Genomic DNA, 14,654 nt, shown 5'->3' on the forward strand with positions numbered 1-14,654 from the left:
AATAAATAAAAAATAAAATCACAATAAACGTATATTGATTGGTTTGCGCAAAAGTTATAGCGTCTACAAAATAGGGGATAGATTTATGGCATTTTTATTATAATTTTTTTTTTTTTTACTAGTAATGACGGCGGGACTGCGACATTATGGCAGACAGATTGGACACTTTTGACATGCCCTACGGCAGAGCCCCCAGAGTGCCACCTTCCATGAATATCCCCTTAGGCGCCGTACACACGCGGGGACTGTCTGCCGAAACTAAGTTCGTCAAACAGTCCGCTCAAACTTTTGAATGAACGAACACGCCCACACACGGCACTTTTTGAGCGGACAAATACGGCAAACTTTGTTCGTCGTACTAAGTCCGCGCAACTTTTGAAATGAGCGGACTCGCCCACACACGAGGCAACAGTCCGCTCATTTCGAGCGCGTGTGCAGGTAGGCGGGGCCCGCGACGGAGACGTCGCGGGCTCCGCCGCCTGGAATGGACTTAAAGGGGAACCCCAACGCCGAAAAAAATCGGCGTGGAGGTCCCCCCAAAGTCCACAACAGACCCTTGTCCGAGCACGCTACCCGGCCGGCCAGGAAAGGGGGGCGAGCGAGCGCGCCCCCCCTCCTGAGCCGTACCAGGCCGCCTGCCCTCAACATGGGGGGTGCCTTGGGGAAGGGGGGCCGCGCGGCCCCCCACCCCAAAGCACCTTGTCCCCATGTTGATGAGGACAAGGGCCTCTTCCCGACAACCCTGGCCGTTGGTTGTCGGGGTCTGCGGGCGGGGGGCTTATCGGAATCCGGGAGCCCCCTTTAATAAGGGGGCCCCCGGATACCGGCCCCCCACCCTATGTGAATGAGTATGGGGTACAATGTACCCCTACCCATTCACCTGTAAAATAAAAGTACCCAAAAAAAAACAACACACGAGATAAAATATTTTATTGCACAGCTCCGGGGGTCTTCCGTCTTCGGGGGTCTTCTCGCCGGACTCCTCCGCTATCTTCTTGTAGCTCTTTTGCTAGCGGAGGAGTCCGGCTTTCTTCCTCCCCGCCGCCGGCCTCTTCTCCTGACTTCGGGGGTCTTGTCCCCCTCTTCGGTTCTTTTGCCGGGCCACCGCGCCTTCTTATAGCTCTTTTGCAGGCGGTGGCCCGGTCTTCTGTCGCCGCCTTCCGTTCTTCTGCCGGGCCACCGCGCCTTCTTATAGCTCTTTTGCAGGCGGTGGCCCGGTCTTCTGTCGCCGCTGTCGCCACCGCCTTCCGTTCTTGTTCTTCTTCTTGTTCTTCTTGTTCTTCTCCAGGAGATGTTGACACGTCGCTCTCTCCGGCCGGAATGCCAGAGCCGCGCTGAGCGGCCACTTATATAGTGACAATGGGGTGGTGTCACATGGTATATGTCACATGGGTTGGTCACATGGGTTGATGTCACATGGGGACTATGACATCGTAAGGGGGCGGGGTCACCATGTGACCAACCCATGTGACATATACCATGTGACACCGCCCCATTGTCACTATATAAGTGGCCGCTCAGCGCGGCTCTGGCATTCCGGCCGGAGAGAGCGACGTGTCAACATCTCCTGGAGTGGCCCGGCAGAAGAACCGAAGAGGGGGACAAGACCCCCGAAGTCGGGAGAAGAGGCCGGCGGCGGGGAGGAAGAAAGCCGGACTCCTCCGCTAGCAAAAGAGCTACACGAAGATAGCGGAGGAGTCCGGCGAGAAGACCCCCGAAGACGGAAGACCCCCGGAGCTGTGCAATAAAATATTTTATCTCGTGTGTTTTTTTTTTGGGTACTTTTATTTTACAGGTGAATGGGTAGGGGTACATTGTACCCCATACTCATTCACATAGGGTGGGGGGCCGGTATCTGGGGGCCCCCTTATTAAAGGGGGCTCCCGGATTCCGATAAGCCCCCCGCCCGCAGACCCCGACAACCAACGGCCAGGGTTGTCGGGAAGAGGCCCTTGTCCTCATCAACATGGGGACAAGGTGCTTTGGGGTGGGGGGGCCGCGCGGCCCCCCTTCCCCAAGGCACCCCCCATGTTGAGGGCACGCGGCCTGGTACGGCTCAGGAGGGGGGCGCGCTCGCTCGCCCCCCTTTCCTGGCCGGCCGGGTAGCGTGCTCGGACAAGGGTCTGTTGTGGACTTTGGGGGGACCCCCACGCCGATTTTTTCGGCGTTGGGGTTCCCCTTTAAATCCATTCCAGGCGGCGGAGCCCGCGACGTCTCCGTCGCGGGACCCGCCTACCTGCACACGCGCTCGAAATGAGCAGACTTCCCTCCGAGCGGGAACAGTTTGCTCATTTCGAAAGTAGCCTACACACGGGCGGACTGTTCGCTCAAACCAAGTTTCAGCGGACAGTTTTTCGGAATTTCCGAAAAACTTTGTTCGTCAAACTGTCCGCTGAAACTGTCCGCTGAAGCCCCACACACGAGCGGACTGTCCGCTGAAACACTGTTCAGCGGACAAAGTTGAGCCAACAGTCCGCCCGTGTGTACGCGGCCTTACACACACACACACACACACACACACACCTTTGCACCTTGGTGCTTGGTGAGGTAGGCAGCTGGCGGGCAAGGCCTTTAAAAAAAAACTAAAGCCACATGTTGCAGGCTCTGAACTGCACATGTGCTGTCGTAGAGCCAGCGGAATAGTGAACTGCAGTGGTTGGCCTCAGATCGGGCAGTGCGGCATATGAATAAAAGCTGTGCACCATGTTATCACTGCACAGGTGTGCACCCAGACCTGCCTTTCTGCCTGATCCGAGGTTGAGCTCAGCAGTGCACCAATCAGATGGCTCCGAATGGCAACAAGGGCATTTTTCACGGGCACAGGATTGTTGGATCAAATTCTGTTGAGCGGCAGTGAGCACACATGGATCATACAGTATACACACACGCATGCACAGTACACACAGATGCACAGTATATACACAAACACGTGCATGCACAGTAACACACAGACACAGTATACTTACAGACACACACACACTAGTGCACAGTATACACACACACACACACCTGCACAGTATACACACACACGCACACAGTATAGACACAGACACATGCCTGCACAGTATATACACACACACACACACACACACACAATATATATATATATATATATATATATATATATATATATATATATATATATATATATATATATACACACACACACACACACAGTATATATAGATACACACACACACACACTAGTGCACAGTATATATATACACACTATATATATATATATATATATATATATATATATATATATATATATATATATACACACACACACACACACACACAGTAGTGCACAGTATAGACACAGACACATGCCTGCACAGTATATATACACACACACACAGTATATACACACACACACAGAGTATACACACACACGCATGCACAGTAAATATAATACACACACACACACACAGTATACACATGCATGCACAGTACACATACAGTATACATATAAACAGTACACACACCAGCACTTTTTACCCAAAAAGTCTGATGGAACACACTGCTGCCTCCATCTCCTGGCATGCTGGGACTTGTAGTACCCCAGCAGCTCACAGACACAGGAAATAGTAATGCATGTGAGGGGACTGTGCCTGTGTACTGGTAGGCAGGTAATGAGTAGGGAGGTGTAGCACAGATGGGGGGGAGACATTCAGCACATCCTCCAGAAGCAGTTCACTTCTCCTCAGACAAACGATCTAACTGCTTCAGAGACAGGAAGAGCCCAGCTTGAGCAAACACAGCCTCCCCCCCCCCCCCCCCCCTTGCTGACAAGGGTAAACCACTCATAATAATATATTCAGCTCAGTTATCTTACCTTCTATCAGGCTGCAGGCTGTCCCCTTCTTCTTCTCTCCTCCAGCTGGCGGCATCTCCTGCTCATATCTCATATAAGCGGCGCTGAAGAAGGGGGCGGGTACACTGTTTTCCCATTGGCTGAGGAGGCAGTGGAGAGGCGGGGCAACTACAATCTCTGGATTTTTACATTAAAGGTATGTCGGTAAGGGACATTTCAGGGACAGAAGTAAAAAAACACAGATTTTTTACATACTGTCCCTGGTTTTTATTATGGCTGACAACCCTGATGGGGCCCCCTAGTGGCCGGGCCCTCGGTCCGTGACCGAGTGACCGAATGGTCAGTCCGCCCCTGCTGGTTACCCAGTTATCAAACAGGATCAGCTGGCTTCTCTGCTTGGTTTACCGCGGTTCTCGCAGCGGGTTCACAGCTCACACAGGAAACGTTGTAGATGATCCCCAGAGAATTCATTTCTTATTGTTCATCACCTCCATGTAAGTGTTGGAATATCTTTGTTATTGTTCAATAAACATTGCACTCAGAAGCGCTTTTCTGTTTCTCCATATGACACAAAACATTGACACTTTGGGCCCAATTTGGACATTTTCACTTAGGGGTGTACTCACTTTTGTTGCCAGCAGTTTAGACATTAATAGCTGTGTGTTGAGTTATTTTGCGGGGAAAGCAAATTTACACTGTTATACAAGCTGTACATTAACTAATTTACATTGTAGCGTCATTTCTTCAGTGTTGTCACATGAAAAGATACAATAAAATATTTACAAAAATGTGAGTAGTGTATTTACTTTTGTGAGATACTGTAAGTCCCAAATCAAGTGCCTTATGCAAGAAAAAGTTCCTTAGTGCCCCATGTGCTTTACAACCACTGTCGTACTTTCCACTTTAAGCCTTCATTCATCATGTGCAACCTCCACCTTCACAAGCTATTCACCAGATATATAGACCTACCTCTCTTTAGGGTCAAAACATGCTTAGGATCACAGGAGGGTTATCCCACTCATCCGCCTTGCTTATTCAACAGCACTGCTTCAATCCTCTTGCTTTCAGAGTCTGCACCACTTATCTCTCCTAAGGGGTTCCACCACTATTGCACGTTTCACCTTAAAGGCCTCATCAGGGAGTGTAAGCTGATATGTGCATTGGATCGGAGCAATACATGACGTCATCCCGCAGGCAGAGTTGGGTTCGCACCAGTCTGAGCAGTGGAGCACAAACTAACTGTGAATGAGTGATTGATCTTAGTGCTGGGATACAGCACAAGACATTGTTATTTGGATTTTATCCCTGTGCCGGCATCCATATGAGAATAAAAGAAGAGTTATGATGATTGGCTGACTGGTCTGGAACCCCTTAGGAGGGAGATCAGCAGTGGAGATCCTGGACAGCAAGAGGACCGAGGTGGTACTGTTGAATAAGCAAGGTGGAGGAGTGGGGGAACCCTCCTGTGATCCTAAGCGTGTTTTGACTCTAAACAGCTGTGGGTCTATATATCTGGTTATTGGTTTGTGAAGGTAGAGGTTGCACACTGTGAATAAAGGCTTAAAGTGGAAAGTACAACAGTAGTTGTAAAGCACGTGGGACACTAAACCCCCGTACATACTGGGCAAATGCTGGGAGACATCGGCTGGTTCAATAAAAATTGCCAGTCTTTCAGCCTGTGTGTATGGGAGCCAGTCCGAGGCGACTTCTGTCAGACAAACATGGGTGAAAACCAGCAACCGACCAACTCCCAATCAGCTCTTTCAGCCAATGGCAGAGATCGCTGACCGGATTGTTCTGGTGGGGGTGCCACACCCCTGTCAGAACAGCTCAGTGGATGAGATCGCTGTACTAACATTGGATTGTTAGCTCTGGTCAGAGCCACTGTACTGACAACTTTTAAACTCATAGTGTGTATCAGGCTTAAGGCACTTTTTCTTGCATAAGGCACTTTTATTGATATGCATTTTTTTTTGATTTTTTTGTACTGGTTTGATTCATATATAATCACATGGTTTTATGTATAAACTATGGGTGATTTTGTTTAGAGTATTGAGCACAATTAGCACTTTATATCTAATTGAGCTCTGTATTTATATAACTTCTATCTTAGATTACATTCTGATCCAGTACAGCAGCTGAATAAAAAGTAGGGATTGCACCATGGGTGTATGAGTGAAAATAAAACCATGTTAATTCTTGATCTTCAGTTGAGTGCTGATGACTTCTTGTGACAGAACATGATGGGAGGGGTAGGTGTTGTCTAGGTAGTGAGCTGTAGGCTTGCTAAGGACTGTCAGTGGAGCCATTGGTAAGAGAGTAAAAAGGGAGGGTCACATTCTGCAAAACAAATAGTCATCTACTGCTCCCGGCAAACATTATCTTCTCAACACTGCAGGCTGCACATGATACAACACAAGGTAAGACGGTGTGTACCTACCTTTAGCATATCCCTTTAACTCAGTAGTGAAAATAGATATTGTGACCAGAGATTGGAATTTAATGCTGTGACATAATGTTCACTAATATAGCTACTTGTACATCTGATGGTTATAGATACCTGTGTGATGTAACACTTTCCCCATATTCATTGACACTTAGGGTCGGTTCACACTACAACGACTTTGGATCCGACTTGTCAGCCCTAAAGTCGCTCCAAGTCGCTTGACATTGGGAATTTAATTATAGTCAATGAAAGCCATCTTAATGTACACTACTGAAGTCGCTCCGACTTCAGAAAAGGTTCCTGTACTACTTCAAGGCGATTTCTAGGCGACCTGTACCCATAGAATTCAATGGAAGTCGCCTCCAAGTCGGATCTCCATCTATATTGAAGTGACTTTACAGGAAAAGAAATTAGTTTACCCAGGCAAACCCCTCCCTCCCAGAGAGCTGATTATTCTCTGATTGGCCACAGCCAAAGTCACCTGTCCTGGGGGCGACTTGAAGTCGTGTTGTAAGTCGCTTTGAAATTGCCTGGCAAAGTCATACTGAAGTCGCGTTGCCCCTGTGTGAATCGGCACTAATATATCCTTCTGAGTACTGTAGACAATAAAAAATATTCTGTATAATAATTTATCTGTGTAATCAACCCAGCGATAGGTAACTAGTGGAATCCCAGATGGTGGAGGAATACAAGTCTCAGCTTACCTGGATAAATCTATATGTTCTTGGAACAGAAAGATATGATGGAACTTGTAGTCATTACATAAACACAGGTTCTATCTAGCAATATCTGATCCTTGAGAACTATAACTGACCACCCACCATTAGAATTTTGTACGAATATTTGTTCCCAATTCTTAAAATGTCCTACTTGGAGCATTTGATCTTGTCATCATCAACCACCTCAATACCTGGCATTTTCACCCCCTTTGCACCCAGACCAGTTTTCAGCTGCAACATATCAAATTTTGATCTTTTTCTCCCCCCCACAAATTATTATTATTTATGGTACTTACATAGAGCTGTTAATTTATGCAGTGCTTTACCTATACATTAGCATCGGTCCCTACCCTCAAGGAGCCTACAACCTAAGGTCCCTAACTCACATTCATATACTAGGGTTAATTTGGACAGAAGCCAATTAAATTACCAGCATGTCTTTGGAGTGTGGGAGGAAACCCATGCAGGCACAGGGAGAACATGAAAACTCCAGGCAGGTAGCAACATGGTTGGGATTTGAACCAACGACCCTTTTTACTGCTAGGCAAGTGTGCTACCCACTACACCACTGTGCCACCACGAACAGATGTTTCTTTTGGTGGTATTTGATCATCACCTCTGTGGTCTTTATTTTTTGCGCTATAAACAAAGAAAGAATGACAATTTTGAAAAAAATTCACCAAATTTTTAACTTTTTGCTATAATAAATATCCCAATTTTTAACCAGCTCAATACAGAGCACTTCCTGCCCAGACCAATTTTCAGCTTTCAGCGCTCTCACACTCTGAATGACAATTACTCAGTCATGAAACACTGTACCCGTATGAAATTTGCGCCCTTTTTTTTCACACAAATAGAGCTTTCTTTTGGTGGTATTTAATCACTAGTGGGTTTTTTTGTGAAAAAAATGCCCTTTTCTTTGTTTCTGTCATAAAATGTTGCTAATTAGTCATTTTTCTTCAGACGTTTTGGCCAAAATTTATACTGCTACATATCTATGTAAAAATAACCCAAATTAGTGTATATTATTTGGTCTTTGTGAAAGTTATAGAGTCTACAAACTATGGTGCCAATCACTGAAAATTGATCACATCTGATCAGGCCTTCAGTACATCAGGTGTATCTCATTTCTTGAGACACTAATACGTCGGGAAAGTACAAATACCCCCCAAATGACCCCTTTTTAGAAAGTAGACATTCCAAGGTATTAAGTAAGTAGCATGATGAGTTTTTTTAAGTAGTAATTTTTTCAAAATTAAGATTTTATTTTTATTTTTTTACAAAATTGTCATATTATCAGGTTATTTCTCACACACAGCATATGCATACAACAAATTACACCCAAAAATACATTCTGCTACTCTTCCCGAGTATGGCAATACCACATGTGTGAGACTTTTTCACAGCCTGACCACATAAAGAGTGCCAACATTGAAGTAGCACATTCAGGTGTTCTACGAGCATAAATTACACATCTCATTTCTCAACCACCTATTACACTTTTGAAGGCCCCGGAGAACCAAGACAATGGAATTGCACACAAAATTACCCCATTTTGGAAAGCAAACACCCCAATGTAATTGCACACAAAATTACCCCATTTTGGAAAGCAAACACCCCAATGTATAATCTATGAGGCATAATGAGTCTTTTGAACAGTTCATTTTTTTCCAGAAGTTTTTGGAAAATGTGTAAAAAAAATGAAAACACTTTTTTTTTACACAAAGCTGTCAATTTATAAGATATTTATAACACATAGCATGTATATAGCAAAAAACACACCCCAAAATACATTCTGCTACTCTTCCCAAGTATGGCGATATGTGTGAGACTTTTACATAGCCTAGCCACATCCTGAGGCCCAACATTGAAGTAGTACCTTCAGGCGTTCTAGGAGCATAAATTGCATATCTCATTTCATTCCTATGACACTTTTGAAGGTCCTTGAGGTCCTTGAGCACCAGGACAATGGAATTACCCACAAAATGACACCATTTTGGAAAGCAAACACCCCAATGTATATTCCATGAGGCATGGGCTGAAAATAGGTACTCAGGTACTCTGATGGGCTGCAGATAAGTACTCGGGTACTCTAATGGGCTGGAGACAGGTACTCAGGTACTCTGATGGCCTGGTGACAGGTACTCGGGTACTCTGATGGTCTGGTGACAGGTACTTGGGTACTCTGATGGGCTACAGATAGGTACTCGGGTACTCTGATGGGCTGGTGACTGGTATTTGGCTACTCTGAAGGGCGGTGACAGGTACTCATATGGACTGTGACAGGTACTCGGGTACTCATATGGACTGTGACAGGTACTCAGATCAACTGTGACAGGTACTCGGGTACTCAGATGGACTGTACCAGGTACTCGGGTACTCAGAGGGACTGTGACAGGTACTCGGGTACTCAGATGAACTGTGACAGGTACTCAGATGAACTGTGACAGGTACTTTGATGGGTGGTGACAGGTCCTCATTATTGGGGGGGGTCAATCAGTGTGATTGGTGAACACTAAGATGTTACCGCAATCTCCTTCTCACACACGATCGGTGTGTGAGAAGGTTTGTTAGAGAACCTTAGTGCACAAATAGCATCATAAAGGCCAAGGAACACACCAGACAGGTCAGATAAAATTTTCGAGTTTAAAGTGGTTGTAAACCCTTACAGACCACTTTTTGCTACCGGTAAGCCTATAATAAGGTTTACCTGTAGCTACCCAGAATATCTCCTAAATCTGGTAGGTGATATACCTGCGCACTGAAGCCAACTGAAGCAATGATACGTATGTGCTGTTACTGCGCGATACCCAGAAGTAACCCCCGAGAGTGATGTCGGTGCTAGCTCATTATGCCTTTGTCTTGTAGGTGTTATTTTTTTAGTTTTTTTTTTCAAAGTGGGTTTAAATCAGGGTTAGGTCATAAAAAAAAATATCCCAGGCTTTGAACATCTCTCAGAGCACACATCAATCCATCATCCAAAAATGGAAAGAGCATGGCACAACTGTAAACCTACCAAGACATGGCCCATCTAAACTGACAGGTCGGGCAAGGCGAGCATTAATAAGAGAAGCAGCCAAAAGGCCCATGGTAACTCTGAAGGAGCTGCAGAGATCCACAGCTCAGGTGGGAGAATCTGTCCACAGGACAACTATTAATCGTGCACTCCACAAATCTGGCCTGTATAGAAAAGTGGCAAGAAGAAAGCCATTGTTGAGTGAAAGCCATAAGAAGTCCAGTTTGCAGTTTGCGAAAAACCACATGGGTGACATAGCAAACACGTGGAAGAAGGTGCTCTGATAAGACCAAAATTGTACTTTTTGGCCTAAAAGCAAAATGCTATGTGTGGCAGAAAACTAACATTGCTCATCACACCAAACACCCCATCCCCATTGTGGTGGCAGCATCATGTTTTGGGGTGCTTTTCTTCAGTAGGGACAGGGAAGCTGGTCACAGTTGATGTGAAGCTCGATGGAGCCATATACAGAGCAATCTTAGAGAAAAACCTGTTTGAATCTGCAAAAGACTTGAGACTGGCGCTGAGGTTCACCTTCCAGCAGGACAATGACCCTAAACATACAGCCAGAGCTATAATGGAATAATTTTGATCAAAGCATATTCATGTGTTAGAATGGATCAGTCAAAGTCCAGACCTAAATCCAATTGAGGATCTGCGGAAAGACTTGAAAATTGCTGTTCACAGACGCTATCCATCCAATCTGAGAGAGCTTGAGCTATTTTGCAAAGAAGAATGGGCAAAAATTTTAATCTCTAGATGTGCAAAGCTGGTAGAGACATGCCCAAAAAGACTTGCAGCTGTAATTGCAGTGAAAGATGGTTCTATAAAGTATTGACTCGGGGCTGAATACAAATGCACGCCACACTTTTCACATATTTATTTGCAAAAATAGTTGAAAACCATTTATCATCTTCCTTCCACTTCACAATTATGTGCCACTTTGTGTTGGTCTATCACATAAAATCCCAATTAAATACATGTTTTTGGCTTTAACATGTGGAAAATTTTAAGGGGTATGAATACTTTTCAAGGCACTGTAATGATAAAAATAGAAGAAAAGATTTTACCTTCAAGGAAAACCATATGCCAACAACAATCAAGATGTAGAGATGGGAGCATCTACTGCCCTAAATGTTAGCTACCGGAGTCAGCTAAGTGCAGATATATAATTAATAGATAAAGGAGATTATTAGAACTGAAGTAAGATACAGCTCTAGATTTGAGAGAACTAATTTTTCTACATGTAGTGCTTAACCCCTCAGGTGCCGCTAGATATGTCTCTGTATTTAACAAGGGAGTATGGGAATTAAAAAATATAGATATATATTTATACTCACCTAGGTGGATGCAGCATTGGTTCGATGCTGCATCTGTCCCCTGCCTCCTCTAAGACTGAGAACTGAGAGATCAAACACCGCTGACTGCTCAATTCTCGGTCTTCAGGCTGCAGAGAGCTGGTGACTGGAGCACTGGGCTGTCGCTCTGGCATCTGGGTGGATCTGAACATTAAAATCGGGATCACTCTAGAGCAGTGATGGCGAACCTTGGTACCCCAGATGTTTTGGAACTACATTTTCCATGATGCTCATGCACTCTGCAGTATAGTTGAGCATTATAGGAAATGTAGTTCCAAAACATCTGGGGTTCCAAGGTTTTCCATCACTGCTCTAGAGCCTGGACCAGCTGAGAGACATCAGCTGACAGTTGGCCTTTAGCCTGCTGTCAGCTGAATACCGGTAGAGTGGCTCTACCGGTGTAGAACTAAGGTCGAAAGAGCTTTGGCCCAACTTCTCCTTTAACCTTTTCGATCCCCACTGACACACCTGCTTATAAGTTGGAGGCTGCCCATACCTGTGTAATTTAAGAGTTGATATGCTTCCAATCTAAAATAGTGCAGAGAAAATAGGCCACAAGCAAATTGATGGTAGATTATATAGATATATTACGGCAAGGCAAGTTAGACAATGCATGGACCAGTAAACAGGCAACTCAATAAACGTATTCAGACAAATAACTGAACTGCAATAAATCTAAACCAAATATTAACTGCCATAAACAATGGGAAATAATTTGGTATTAGCTGACCAAAAAAAGCCATCAAGTGCACTCAGTGCATACACCTCCACTAGTGGGTGTATGCATCCCTGATAGGGGTACCCCTGGGGGTGGCGGCAAAGTACCATGAACCTATTCAGTGATAATTCAGCTGGCTATCATTGGGGCCTGTCTGTAAAGTGGTGAACCTGATTCTGTCTCTGTAAGAGTGTACACATTGGTTGGTTGATGGGCTGCTAAGTAAGGAGCAGTCTCTAGTGGCATTAACAGTGGGCTGTAAGGGGTTAAGCTCAGTTGTTCCGCTCGCTGCTGTTGGTATGCAACAAATCCAGTCCAGTACTCTTGGCGGTCTATTGTCCCAGCAATTCTGTAGGTCTGCACTCTCTTGGTTCCCCTTGAAAAAGACCCCGCCCTCTGCAGAATTGTCCACAAAATGTTCTGGGCTCCCCTCCTCTGTGTGCAGGGAATCTGTGGCCCCATCCTCTGTGCTGTGCAATGTTCCTTTAAAGACTACAAGGTCAGAGGTTGCATTGTGGCCACATCATCATCCAGCCTTCCGCAACCACTGCAAAGTCAGAAGAGAGGGGGGAAGGAGTGGGGGATTTTACACAGATGGAGGGATAAGGCAGTCACCAGAGCACAGCCTATTCTTCCAGCTAGTGAGGGGGGGGAGGAACTGAAGACAAAGCCCAGCATTCTGACACAGTAGGCAGGGGGGGGGTGGGGGCAGAGCAGGCACTTATCCGGTAGAACACCTGGCTTCTTACACAAAGATTCATGTCTAATAATGCGGTTAATGACCAGTGCAGGTAGACTTTGGTAGGGTAATATGGGCATTATGAGGTTGACTATTAGAGACAAGACTACCTAGCAAAGTGGATTTTCACAAGCAAAATTTCCCTTAGCTTAATGAATCAGGTGAACCTCTGCTGATTTCCATCACCCAATCATTTTCAAGCAAAAAATCTTTTTTTTTTCCTTGCACAGAATTGAGCATTTCTTGCAAAGTGAAATTTCACCACAATCATTAATCTAATTGAAAATTCCCATGCAAAGTGAAATTTCACTTTGCAAAGTGAACATACTCTATTATTTAGTAAATCAACCCCAATAGGTCACTAGGGTGATATGGAAAGGATGATTGCTAAGAGTTTGCTGCACAGATGAAAGAAATCCAAAAATTATTTTCTTAAAATTCCTCATTTGTTTCCTGTTTAATTTTCTTCACAGCTCTTGAAGAGATAACTCAGCTCCGTGGCAGTCCACCTACATGTTGTGCGCACACCACCTATAATGGAAACCAAGGTGCTCATCAGTTGTAACATGGAAAGAGCTGTCTCCTCCCCAGAACTGTATGCAAGAATTCTTTGTAAAATGAAAGAGGTTTTTCATGGTACTCAGGAGGCAAGAGTTGGCCAAGGTTCTTGGAGTAAAATTATGCTGGCCATAGGAGTTATGTTGGTCTTCACATTGATGGTTATGTTGCTTCTTTGGAACTATAAATGTATTGTGGTTGATCATCTTTGTTTGGGTGGTGATGAGAACCCAACAACTAAAGATAATGAGAAGATTTACAATATCGGCACCAATGACTTTGGTCGTCAGTCATGAAGAGTCACTGTTTTGGAATGAACCATCTTAGAACTGTGAAGTTGGACATCCAATAAATGGATACACTTGATAGTGTGCAGTTAGCATTAAAGTGTTTGTAAAGCTTTGATTATTTGATTATTTAAAAAAAAAAAAAATACATATACTTACCTCCACTGTGCAGCTCGTTTTGCACAGAGTGGCCCCGAACACTGTCTTCTGAGGTCCCACAGCGGCTCTCACGGCTCCTCCCCACATCAGATAACCCTCTAAGAGAGCAGTGTCCTGGGGGTTACCTTGTGGACGTGCTCCAGAGTCCATCGTTCGGTGTCCATAGCCGCCGAATGTATGACTCGTCCCTGCACCCACATCATTGGATTTGATTGACGGCAGCAGGAGCCAATGGCTGCACTGCTATCAATCTATCCAATCAAGAGCCGGGAACCCCGGGCAGAGGAAGAGTGCGTCCCGCTGGATGAAGTTCCAGGGCTCAGGTAAGTAAAACTGGGGGGGGAGCTGCCAGGTGTTTTTTCACCTGAATGCATAGGATGCATTAGGGTGAAAAAACACAAGGGTTTACAACCCCTTTAATGTTCTACAGACATAGCATAACCATTAACGTTTTATAGTAAATTATTGATTTATCTTGGTGGCCATTTAAGGTTGGACTGGATGGACGTGTGTCTTTTTTTCAGCCAGACTAACTATGTAACTATATGTAACTATGCAAGGCTGAAAAGTAACAGCATTCATTAAATTGTATGTAGCGCCATCAGAGATCATAGAGCTATGTAAAACAGGTAATAATAATAATAATACGATGGAGACATTATATGGAATGGCTTGACTAAAAGTCAGTTATACATTGGAAAATATAGGTCACCACTGCAACATTTTTATATTAAAAGTACACCTGTCACCTATAAATCTTCTACAATGACTTAAAGAGGAACTTTACCCCCAACAACTTTTTTTTTTTTTATATTTCTTTATTTTTGATATTTTCCA

At 44.8% G+C, this 14,654-nt stretch overlaps 1 long non-coding RNA gene across 1 annotated transcript; it reads left to right on the forward strand.

Moving 5' to 3' along the window:
- The first annotated feature begins 6,121 nt into the window (after positions 1-6,121).
- Positions 6,122-13,774, forward strand: LOC143988354 (uncharacterized). The gene is made up of 2 exons (XR_013276830.1): positions 6,122-6,237; positions 13,287-13,774. It is a non-coding gene; the product is annotated as an uncharacterized LOC143988354 (long non-coding RNA).
- The last annotated feature ends 880 nt before the right edge of the window (positions 13,775-14,654 follow it).

The sequence above is a fragment of the Lithobates pipiens genome, unplaced genomic scaffold, assembly GCF_037356315.1.
Source record: "Lithobates pipiens isolate NorthernLeopardFrog02 unplaced genomic scaffold, aLitPip1_a1.2 Scaffold_1, whole genome shotgun sequence".
Taxonomy (NCBI): domain Eukaryota; kingdom Metazoa; phylum Chordata; class Amphibia; order Anura; family Ranidae; genus Lithobates; species Lithobates pipiens.